This window comes from Trachurus japonicus, chromosome 9, assembly GCF_045865225.1.
Source record: "Trachurus japonicus isolate A0001 chromosome 9, Traja_1.0".
NCBI classification, from domain to species: domain Eukaryota; kingdom Metazoa; phylum Chordata; class Actinopteri; order Carangiformes; family Carangidae; genus Trachurus; species Trachurus japonicus.
The window spans coordinates 39,142,085-39,153,379 of NC_140915.1; the positions used below are offsets into that span (position 1 = coordinate 39,142,085).

Below are 11,295 nucleotides of genomic sequence, written 5' to 3' on the forward strand. Positions count from 1 at the left end.
GTAACCCTTTTCTGTAAATTTACAGTAAAATCTGAGCAGTATTTTACTGTAAAACTGTTATACAGTATCATACTGTAAACTGCAATGCAATCTGGGAGAAAAAAATGTGATTACAGCACTTTAAGAGAAGGCCCTTTTTTTTTACAGGATTACTGTAAACAGCAGAGCATTGTGGGAAGGTGAAAAGTGTGGGAAAAATAAATTTGAAAATCAACAGTTGACAGTTTTTTTGCAGCTTGTGTGTGAGCAGTCACAGGAAGGCTACCTGCTCACCTCTGATGTCTGGAGCTGTCCACTGAGTAAGTTCACATAAATTTATCTTTTTTTCCGGACTTAGGAGAAGGTTTGGATTTTTTTTCCAGTTGAATTTTCTGTCATTTAGAACCGTGTTTGGACAAAGTTGTTGAATCTTTTCATTTTCAGTTAGCTAGCTCAATTTTCATTCAAGCTTAGCTGAAATTATAGAGCATAGCATTGTGTAACCCTGTTTAAACAACACGATTTTACTGGCAGAACTGGTCTAACTTATGCCTGGAGTAGCTAACGTTAGCACGAATAGCCTGCAGGTATTTTTCGTACTCGTTTAAAAAATAGAAAAAATCTCCACAGAAAAATCTCTGTGAAGAGGCAAAACTAACTGAAAAAAGATCGCCTCCGGAGCATGCATTTCATGCAGGCGCGCTGTCCGCTGTGTCAGTGCTGAAATTTGAATGACAGCACTGCTCGTGAGAGAGACAGTGACATTTTTTTTATTTAGTCCTTGACTTTGACTTTTTTTTTCTCCACCGGTTTCTGCACGTGGGTCCTCTGGCTTCTGCCACAAGTTGCAGCTGACCTAACAATAGAACGGTGCTACACTGAACAGGATTTTTCTTTTTAATTATTACGGTATTATTATTACTCCACTTTTTTAGCCGTTTAAAAATATATCTGTTTATGTTGGTGAAATCGCCGTGATGAGAAAAAACGTTGTTAAGAGTAACGGATAATCCATGTACTGATGCAACATTTTTCTCATTCTAGAGCCTGTGTCCATTCTGCAAGGCAGACGTCCGCTTTCAAGCAGTTCCTCGTCATCTCCTCGCCGTGTCCGTGAGTTCGAGTGGCCAGAAAAATGTACGTTTAGTCCAGGCATTTGTCCTGGCTGTTTTCTGCATTTCCTATATTACGGGATTATTAAAACAATTTGATGTTCCTGCCTCACAAATACAAATTGTCAGTGAGTTACCAAATGTCATTATGCACTGTAACTGAAATACATTTTTATTGCAATAAATATTTGAATTGAAAAATGAATACTGTCTTGCTGTCATTTCTTTATTATTATTATTATTAGTAGTAGTAGTAGTAGTAGCCTATTACAGTAATATTCTGTAATCATCATTAAATACAGGATATCACTGTATATTCAAATACTGTAAATTTACAGTATTATACTGGCAGCAGCTTCGCCAGTATAATACTGTAAATTTACAGTATTTGAATTACAGTATTTTGCTGTAATTATAAGATACAGCAAATTGCTGTAATTTTACAGTATTATGCTGGTGAAGCTGCTGCCAGTATAATACTGTAAATTTACAGTGAAAAGTCTAACAGTGTAGCCTTCAAAAGACCAATGTTTCTTTTCTCTTTTTTTTTTTAAAGGGAGCAGAGACTAACTCATAGAAGACTTCATCTTGAAGCAGTTGATGTGATATTAATCTCCTCATCTGACTCGCACCCAGAGGCATTTCCTTAAATTTCATGACAATTCTTCTAAGTTAGGTCAGGATTTCCCAAAATACAGCATCAGAACAGGAACATGTGTACAGGGAGCAAAGTGACGTCATGGACACGATTCAGACTCATTTCATTTAGTGATGAACATTTCGATTTTGACTGTGAAAACTGGGGTCTCTGTTGAATTGCTGTGTTTGTCGCTCATTAAAAGTAAAGAAGTATTCACCACTTATTTCAAAAAGGAATTCTGTGAGATTGGGCTAATTACTTCCAGAACGCTGTAATTGCTTGGAGTATTTGTGCTGTGATTTTTCAGTTAAATCCCTCAAAGTCATAAATGTATTCTCTCTTACCTTCCAAACCTCAATTACTCATCTTGTGAAAGCTCAGGAAAACTAAATAGTTTGGTTCAGCGCAGCAGGAGAGCAAACATCAATGCAGTCAGAGGAAAGAACTTAACTATCTGAGCCTCTAATGAGGTTTGCACATATCTGCATACATTTACACCCCCAAGGAGTTTTTTTTCTTCTTGCTGGACTGAAACTGCTGCTGAATGCCTTTCAGTGTCCTTTCAAGTCCAGGTCCAGGAATCCTACAGCGGTCAGCGGACTGTGTGTCTGTACATTTTACAGATAACAATAGTGTTCATCTCTAAGCAGCCTTCCGTCTCTCATCTTAATTGGAATGAAATGACTGATTACCTCTTAGTACGCTCTGGGATTTTGCTTATTGAAGGACTCTGACCTCAACCTCCTGCCCCTAACCTAGTGTATGGCTGCACTACATCATAAGCTACTTGGGGTCAACATATGTCAGCCCTTCATCTGTTTGCTTCTCTCCTGAAGTCTGTGCTCACATTTAAAGCATTTACTGTTATACAACACAATTCGCAATAAATGTTTCTGACTGTCACCATATTTATACTGATACGCAAACCATTAAAACTAAATGTTAAGCAGCAGTCACTTCCACTTCCGCAACAAAGCTGCTGCTCTGCACTGACTTCATATTCATGATGTCATCTGACAAAGTCACTAAATACGTCTCCATGTTGCAATATTTACTTCCTGGGGGGAAAAATGTTGTAACTGGGGTCTGAGAAGGGACGAAGTTGGCAACATTAACTTGACTTGTAGGGTTGGGCTGTTGCTGTTCTGCCAAAAAAAAAGTAGTCACTTATTAGTTATTATAATAAATAAATCAAAACTGGCGAGCTATTTTTCAGTTAGACTTAATGTTAAGAAACAAACAATAAAAACATACTGATATATCATACTCTAGTGGCCTTTGTAACTTCCTCTAAATAGTTACATGCCCTCCTATAGAGGAAAAATAGGACAAAGTGCATTTGAGGGGGATTGGGCTGTACTGTAATTGGCTCTGACATTGTCGTACACCAGGGACAGGTCGCCTGAGATTTGACCTCAGCTCTGACATGACTAAATGCCAGATGGCCAACCTGTTCCACTAGACTTCATTTAACACTTGAATTTCCTTAATTTACTTGTTTCGCTAAAAATGTCCACTGGAGGCATGAGGCTTTTTTTGGCATGAAGATGTCCCTGTCAAGCCCTCCTCTCCAGAGGACTGGGGCTTCACACAGCACAAAGTTCAAGAGGACACGGTTTTCCCACACTGGAGCTCACTCCGGACCACCTACCCATGATTTGCTTTTTCCTTCTTATCTGGGTCCAATGAAGCCAGCAGGAAAAACAGTGTGTCACCAAAAACTGACACTTTTCATTTTTTGGAAATCTAAAACAAACAGCTTCAAGCGAGAATACACTTGACCAAGAGTGAGTCCAGAGAGGCGCCTCATTGGGAGTAGAGGAAAACACTGAAGGATTGCTGCCATGTGGCTCACCGCCCCCAAATGAAAGGGTTAATTAAAGTCTTGATGTGTGATGATCGGGGAGGTAAAGGTCGTGGCATGCTGACCTGAAGGCACTGCTGAGAAATATCTAAGTGTCTGACATCATGAGGTTCCACCAACTAAGTACTGAAGCAAATAAATGATAGTTACTGCTCGTGCTCAGGTGCCTAATCCCCCTTCAACCATCTAATTATATGCCAACTTCATTTCACACTTTCCAGCTCCACTGCAAACATCAAACAGGAACAAAATCACAATTTACAGCTGCAGGCAAATTATGTGCAACTACAAGATGTGAATGGATTTGAACCAGATTACATGATATTCTGTCACTGAGATATTGATCAAAGCTTAGCATGGGTAGATACCACAAAGGGACAGTAGATTAGACTAGTAGACAGTAGACTGCAGTGGATCTAGATGTGTTGAGCTGCTGCAGAGGTGCTCAGTCACACACCAAATCCTCAATTACTACTGGCACTGTGGTTGAAGAATGTATCAAGTGTGTAATTGTGAAGAAGGTCATAGCTGATAGATGTATACAGTCAAAACTTAAGATTGAGATTTATTTCTATTTTAACTCAAATGTGTTCTGTGCTGCCAAAGTAGCCATTGTAATAGGTTTAGAAAACATTCCTGATGTATTTTTTTTAAAGGTGTAAGTGAGTTATATTACCTTTCTAAAAAAGCAATACAGTAGCAATTGCGGGGATAGCCTACTGATGTGTCATCTAATCTTGGTTTTAATTAGTGAATGCATTTATGAATTTGACACTTTATTTTTCATATGAAGCACCGTTAATAAATGGAAGAACACACGCAACATGGTTTTTCTTTCACACCTCACAGCTCAACTTCTATAATTAAATGTGTGAAGTGTATTTCAGTTTGATATGTTTAGATATCAGTAACTATCAACAAACAGGCTGAAAACAGAACCTTTTTTGGCCGTTAGTGAGAATATGTGCCGTCATCTGGGATCTTTCTAGCGGGCCAGCCAGGTGAATGTTGTGTTTCCACATTCTGCTGAGTACTGGGCTTCAGCGTGTGGCCCGAGCTGATCCGTACTCCTGTGTTTACGCTGCTCAGGACAGCTCCAGTGATTACAATTAAGCAGCTCTTATCCCTGGACATAATCAAGCCAGGCCAGAATGTAGACGGTGGGGTTAATCCTCCTGTAGCACAGAGACCCAAGTCTGGGAGTGGAGCGGGGAGGAAGGGTGGGGGGGGGTGGGTACAGACTAGTACAGACAGACAGACCCACAGACAGATGAGCTGACAGACACGGTTCTGGTTGGTCACTGTCTCAAGTGGAGGCTACCGGATAAACACTGCATTACCATACAGACTGTTGGGAATGCGTGTGTGTGTGTATGCTTAGCAAAAAGATGAAAAAGGTGTATAATGTAGCTACTACAGTCCATGGAGGGAGGAGGGAGGAGGGAGGAGAGGGTGGACGGAGGGAGACAGGCTTCTGGAATAATCAGAAGAATTCAATCAGCGCTCTGCTCTATGTTAATGCAGAGCCCCTGACACAGGGAGGGCGCAAGAAAGGGGAGTGGATTATCAACGAGTCAGCATGTTACAAAGCACAGGCCAGCTGATATTCTAATAACAATGCAACCCGAGGTCCCAGCCATCGGATAGGGAGATGATGCCACGAAAATCTGATTTAAAACCAATTTTGACACAAGCGTCATCGTGTGTCTGGCAGCAGAGAGCTGCCGGCACTGACCCCGGCTTTAAGGACACAACACAGCATCAGACCGAGAAAAAAATTAAACCTACTGAGAATATGACTCAAAACAAATGATTAACTCTGCTGGTACTGTATAAAAGAAAGTGGTGATGGGTATTCTGAAAATGCATAATAAGTCTGCTTTTTTTATTACAAGCTGATTGTTTCCATTGACTGAATCAAACTATGACATTTGAGGATTGTTGATGCTTTCATTTTTTTGTGGTCTAATCTTTGGTTGGGTGATTAGAGTTGACATCAGACTGGTAATAAAAACTGGTGATACGTGGGCACAAGCATAAACTCTTCATTACACTCAGCTGCAAGAGACAAATGTATCACTTAACCGTAATATAATCTTTATGATCAGGAAAACACATGTAGGCGATATCGTATGACGGCCTATAGTATTACTCAAATCCTTGATAAAATCTCCTCTTGCACTTTGATATCAACATTGTAACAATGAATCTCCCAGCTGCACCCAACCCCACTCAGCAGGAAAATGAATATTTGCTCTCAGTTACAATAAAAAAAACAGTTTAGAGAAAAAGATTACAGAGCAAAAAGATCAGAGCGCTACAGAGGAACACTTCATTGACAACTGTGTAAAACAGTGTGGCCCAAACATGAGTCTGTCAATACGAACAGAGGAGAAAACTAAGAGCATGTACTTATATCAAAAGGTTTTACAGAACCCCTGATTTGACCCACAGAAGAGTTTCCAGAAAGAAGCCCCAGATGATATACCAGATAAACTGACTTGCATGGGTTTAGGGACAGATCATTGTTTTGGGTTACAATGAGTACCTAGTAAAAAAGGTCTACTTCTCACAAACCCTCCAAATGTAACCCCTTGACAGAGGAAATCAGTACAATCCCTCAACAAATCTGCAGTCATGCTGTGTTGGCTCGGAGCAGACACAGACACAAGTTATATCCTATGCAGGATGGGAGGTGCAAAACAGGTGCCAAGACAACAGAGCAACGCCAGGATGGGTGGCCGAGGGACTGGAGAGTGGGAAGGCCGGGGAGGTTGGAGGTGCATGTTAATCACTTCAGGAGCAGGAGGCAGAGCTCTGCAGGTGTCTGTCCCACAAAGGACCATTCACTCTGAGCCTGCACCGGCTTTAGCCCGACCACTCGCAATTACAGACCGCTTCAGTCAGCTCACAACAGCCCCAAAACACAGCTCATGCATGATCCATCGCAGCAGAAGGACTCGATCACAGTCGTTTCAGTATCAATATGCAATAAAAACACTGAGGAATATGCCTGTGTCACTTGTAATGTGCACCGTGATATAACCTTGCTGATAACTACTGGTGTATTTGACTCAGTCAAGCAATACTGCATATACCGTACATTTTGAACACAGATTTATGGAATATGTACTAAAGAAATTAGATGACAGATCATAATTCCTCCTCTGTGGTACTAAGTAATTTCTTCTTAACTGTTGGTGTTTGATTTGTAAACTGGCAAAGGTCTCTGGTGGTGGGATCAAACCTATTAAATCGTTTTTTAAACTTAGCAGCTATATCAAAAACAGCTATTGGAGCTTCAGGCCTCACACACATAACAGGTGCTCTCACTGATACTGATAGGTCTCTCCTGGACACTGTGAGCGTATGTACAGAAGGTATTTGATTGAAATCACTCGGCTCCATAGAGTAGCTCCAACTTCAAGCTAAAAAGAGTCTAATCAACTAGGATGTGTGAGTGAGTGTTACATGATTCTTCTTTAAAGCAATACAAAGACAGCAGTGGCATTAGGCTCCCTCTCTGGCCTTCTCTCATTGAGCAGTCACACATTAGATTTTCTCCTCTTCCTCTTCTCTTCTTCTATTTTCTTGGTTTTATAGTGGTCGTTAACTACAGACATGTGTCCACTGACAACGACACGGGACATTTCAATTCAACAGATGATTATATTGAATGCACTCCATTAAGCTTTACCTGCACCTCTACTGCAGTTCCACCTGTAGGCTACTATAAAAATGTATTGTGAAGAGGGTCTAATAGATTTTAACTGAATTAGCAGTTGATTAAAAACTAAAATTATACTTTGTTCTGCCTTTTATCTCAAGAATCATGATGTTTTTACTTTATGTAAAATCTTTAATGACTGACAACTGATTGTTGTCAGTCATTAAACCATTTCCCCCTAAATATTCACTTTCTTTCCAACATTTGCTCTCTGAATAAAAGGTAAATTAGCAACTGGAGTTAATCGCTCTTAAGAATCTGCCATCCCTGTTGTTCAGAAACAATGTGATGGATGTCTCCCCTGACCACACCCACACAAAAAAAAAAAAAAAAAAAAAAAAAAGTTTGAAAATTCTGCAAAGAAGGGTGTAGGCTAATGTGCACATTTCTTGCCTTTATGGCTTATTTAAAAATATATATTTTGTGTGTGTGTAGTTCTTATTTTAGAGGACAACAAATGCTTACTATTCCATTCAATCACACAGCCCAGAGGGGTTTTGAATTACATCATATGATCCAATCTGAAGAGTCTGAAATAATGTGAGAAACACTCATCCTGGATCCCTGGAAGTTTCTGTCTTAATACACTCTACTGCAATACATTGCAACTGATATTGCAGTGTATTGCAAACCCAATTAATGCGTGCAGACTTTTTTTCTCCTGTTTACTACATTCCTTTCTGAAGTGCCATGAAGACGTCTGACATAAATAATAATACAAAATACTGGCTACTGTCGGCTTGTGCACAAAAATATTACCAGCCTTCAGAGACACATGAGTGAAAAATCCAAGAGCCTTTTAACATTCATCACATGAAAAAGCCTTCATGCTTTGTTTTCTTGCTTGATTCACACGTCTCTCTGATATATAAGTGGAAATTTTCACACAGGTATAAGAGAGCAGGGCCAGTCAATATCTGCAGACACAGCCCTGAATAAGCAATCCAGAGGATGGATAGAGGGGAGAACAGAGTGAAAGCGTTTTGTCCAAACCAAGGATTCCTATTGCCATGATGCCATGGCTTTTAAGTTCCTGCAGATTTGAGACAAACACAGGATCTGACTGACAGTAACAAGCATTAAACCTACATTACTATCACACTGCAGAGCTGAATCCTACATCTTCTTCAGGCACTGTGCTGCCAAATAACTTAGTGCATTAAAGCATGAACTGCATGTGAGATTAAAACTGACCTCAGGTCTTGTCAAATCCATTAGAAAAATCACATTTTAACCTTTGAGATATTCAAGTTGTGACAAAAGAAACAGTTCAGTGACAAAAAGACCCCATTTCAAAGCCAGGGCCAAATCTGTGGGTGGTAGTCTCCTTTAACCAGAATATAAATGCCAACCCCAGATTCTCCAGAATAAAAAACATATCATTACGTGCTTACCACAGCGAGGTATGTTTTGTTGGTCATTTATTTAACAACAAATTAACAACTGGTTTTTGCCAAGGGAAAACAGAGGCAGAGGACACAAAACGGCTGCTGTAGCAATAGCCTATGTGGGATAACTTTAACTGGAAACCATTGAAATAGGAAGTCGTAGAAAGTCTTCTTGTTTGGCCCCAGTTCCTGAACATTTTTCATTTCTCAGCACAGTCACAGGTGTTGCTGAGACTCCAGTCCTGCCCAGAGAGACCGTAACGTCTTTCACATTAATGTTTTGTTTTCCAAATGGTCTAATTCCAGTTAAGCAAGATTCTCAAACATTTACAACAACATCTGTTGGTACAGTAAGGATTCATATCTGCAACAGCCAAGTCTTAATTTGGTCCATGCTGAAACTGAACATTGGATAATTTCATGAATTCTTTTGACTTGATTTTTGTAATGAAACATTGTGGATTCCCTGTTACTCTCTGACGCTTCCTGCAGTGCATGAATAGTCTAAATTCAAGTCCCCACTTCCCTGGCAGAAATATTTAAATCTCTGAAACACAGATCAAAAATGGGTTTTGCAGTGATGATTTCTCTCATTCAATGACCAGATTATGCTAGCTACAATGGCAGACAAAATCCTCCAGCAACCAGATAGAGTCTCTCCCTTTTCCTGCACCTGCCACTTTTTTCTGGTTTTGTTTATTTGTTTTGGTCCTTAACGACATGCCATACAACCATTTGTACGTGCACACAGATCACCTTGTTGATGCATTTTGGCATTCCACGTCTGTCTTCCACTTCAAACAAAGTGAGAATGTTCAGTAGCACTATGAAAGTATATTTTCAGTCTGTTTTCACTCTCGAGCATCCTTTGCAAAAAGGGCTAACCTGCAACATGCACTGACCATGGGCACATGGATCAAATGGTGTTTGAATGAAAAATTAATAAGTCATTTTTCACAAAGTTATCTCAATATATTAAGAAGAATATATTATCACATCATATATGTAATTACATTTCGCTGAGGTTGCATGCTACACAGTGGGTGAGTTATTTCCCTGTAGCTATGCAGCCTATCACCACTCTACTATAACCAGAGGCTAAAAGCACTTTGTGAGTTGAGGGTTTCAAAGGCATTGACTGCTTCACATTGAAATAGGCTACAGTATCAAATAAATGCAAATTAATTGTACAAGTTCAATTACTTTAATTGCATCCAACCATGCTCCGAGACCATTACTGCCCAGTTGGCTGTGAAAGAGCTGCATGACCAGCACCACTCAACATCTACTGACAACTTCATTTGCAGCCTCTAATGACCTGAGCTCAGGTTGTTGTTGTGAAGCATTCACTCACATGGGACATGGCTAGAGCACTATTACTATTATTACTATTATTACTATTATTATTATTACTATTACTACCCAGAACCACTACCAGTCCAGGTCCAGCCACTGACAGCCGCCCCTTCTCCAAATAAGGTAATTAGAGAGAGTAACCGGAAGACTCTCCATGGTAACTCACTCACAAACAGGAGGGGCAAAACAATGGACGAGTAAAGGATGGGATGATTGACAGCTCGTTGCGGCTCGCGCTCGCTGCCTTTGACCGCATCCATTAGCAATAAGTGCTCACAACAACACACCAATACACACACATATATTACCTACATTTTATCAAGGTGTTTGGTTCCAATAAACCACCCAGCAGCAGCATGTCTCTCCCTGTCGCACCGCATTAAAAATATCTACTATTAAACAAAGCGTGGTAGCCTAGATAAATAAATAGCGCTTTAACACACCGGGTCCTATGTCCTAATCAATATGTTTCACCCGAGCACCTGCTCATCCGCCTGTAAGGAAGCCGACGGTTTATTTTCAGATTTTCCAATGTCACTTAACATTATTATTATTACAAATTGTCACACCCTCCTCCTCCCCCCCTGAGTTGTAGCCTAATGGCACAGGCTAAAACTTGGCGTTGCAACATAATTACCACATGGATTTACTCTGGAAAAGAAAGAGCTGCAATGATATGAGCCTACCTCAGTTTCTCTTGTTCCGCCTTGTTGTTGCAGGCGAAGTGAATGTGTGCAGTAGGTTAGTCCGAGTCGTTATTGTGTATTCAACTTGGCTGCTGCAGGGATAGCCTACCTACTACTGTTACAACCTCCAAATCCAAATCTCAATGTGTAGTCGCCAGGCTGCCGCTCCTGCTCCTTCTTTACCACGCGCCACTACGCATAAACCGACGTGTCCTCACAGATGTAAAAGTTACTACGTGTTTACGCAGCTTCTGTCCCTAATAATTACTAATTAGTGTCTGCGACGTAGTGTTGTGTGAAAGGCAGAGCAGCCTTTATCCCTCTCATCCACTACAGAGCTGGATGCTGTTGGTCACACCAAGTGTCTCCGCCCCATCACCACTCGCACTGTATCTGAGGAAACTGGTGATTGATTATTGGACATTTATCAATTAAGTATTTTACTGTCGTTATTAGACTACTTTAAACTGTTCGATTTGGCCAGTATGCTTTCATTGTTTCTATTAATATATAAAACTACATTGTTAACCAGCCCATTTAATG

The 11,295-nt window shown here is 40.3% G+C and overlaps 1 protein-coding gene across 5 annotated transcripts in view; it reads right to left on the reverse strand.

Moving 5' to 3' along the window:
* The window catches only part of arvcfb (ARVCF delta catenin family member b), a 225,394-nt gene extending 214,275 nt beyond the window's left edge, over positions 1 to 11,119 (reverse strand). For 3 of the 5 annotated variants that reach the window (XM_085787839.1, XM_085787837.1, XM_085787834.1), the window contains exon 1: positions 10,753 to 11,119. The gene's annotated coding sequence lies outside the window, so the exon portion shown is untranslated. The remainder of the gene's footprint in view (positions 1 to 10,752) is intronic. The other 2 variants (XM_085787842.1, XM_085787821.1) reach the window with 1 other exon arrangement.
* Positions 11,120 to 11,295: the final 176 nt, after the last annotated feature.